Source organism: Rhinichthys klamathensis, unplaced genomic scaffold, assembly GCF_029890125.1.
Source record: "Rhinichthys klamathensis goyatoka isolate OS25496 unplaced genomic scaffold, OSU_Roscu_1.1 h1tg000020l_1, whole genome shotgun sequence".
NCBI lineage: Eukaryota > Metazoa > Chordata > Actinopteri > Cypriniformes > Leuciscidae > Rhinichthys > Rhinichthys klamathensis.
The window spans coordinates 3,196,304-3,197,566 of NW_026606571.1; the positions used below are offsets into that span (position 1 = coordinate 3,196,304).

Below are 1,263 nucleotides of genomic sequence, written 5' to 3' on the forward strand. Positions count from 1 at the left end.
TGATCAAGGACTTTGGGATAAGTGTTATTTTTCTTGATTTGTTTGCTGTGTTATCAATATACTTTGTTGGGTAATCTGTTTATGCCTTTCTTTGTCTGATTTCAAGCATTGATACAGTTTTTCCCTTTATTCATTCATGCCTTGTGTGTGCCCTGAACTCTTAAGTGACTACTGGTTTACTTAAGTTGTAAGCCAAGTTTGTTACACTGTTCTTCAAACTGTGTAGCGCGCGCACAACAGAGAGCGAGAGAACCCTTGCGCATACGTAGTAAAAGTATAACCTGTGGGGAAAAAGGCGTTTTAAACCTTATTTTGGGCCAAAGTCATCAAACTTTTTCAGCGATTTTTATCATATTTTACTGCTGTTTCTATACATGCAGTTTTTATAATAATAATAATAATAATAATTCATTACATTTATATAGCGCTTTTCTAGGCACTCAAAGCGCTTCACATGGAAGGGGGAATCTCCTCAACCACCACCAATGTGCAGCATCCACTTGGATGATGCGACGGCAGCCATATTGCGCCAGAACGCCCACCACACACCAGCTTACTGGTGGAGAGGAGACAGAGTGATGAAGCCAATCAGTGTATATATATATATGGGGATTATTAGGAGGCCATGATGGACAGAGGCCACTGGGCAAATTTGGCCAGGATGCCGGGGTTACACCCCTACTCTTTTGAAAGACATCCTGTGATTTTTAATGACCACAGAGAGTCAGGACCTCGGTTTAACGTCTCATCCGAAGGACGGTGCTCTTTGACAGTATAGTGCCCCCGTCACTATACAGGGGCGTTAGGACCCACACAGACCACAGGGTGAGCACCCCCTGCTGGCCTCACTAACACCTCTTCCAGCAGCAACCTGGTTTTCTCAGGAGGTCTCCCATCCAGGTACTAACCAGGCTCAGCCCTGCTTAGCTTCAGTGGGCAACCAGTCTTGGGCTACAGGGTGATATGGCTGCTGGCATATCACCCTGTAGCCCAATTTATGTCCCGGTGACTAGTGAAAGTGCAGTTCTGAAGGCTGATTTATACTTCTGCGTCGGACCTACGCCGGAGCCTCTACGCTATAGACTACGCGTTGGTTTTTAAAGGGATACTCCACCAGTTTTTCTTATTAAACTATGTTATTCCTTTAACTAAGACGAGTTGATACATACCTCTCTCGTCTCAGTGCGTGCACTATATCGCTCTGTATTGCCGCAAAACTATGTTAGCACTTAGCTTAGCCCATGCATTAAATATGGGCCAAGC

The 1,263-nt window shown here is 44.7% G+C and overlaps 1 pseudogene; it reads right to left on the reverse strand.

Moving 5' to 3' along the window:
* Positions 1 to 858: 858 nt before the first annotated feature.
* Positions 859 to 975, reverse strand: LOC130075790 (5S ribosomal RNA; annotated as a pseudogene).
* Positions 976 to 1,263: the final 288 nt, after the last annotated feature.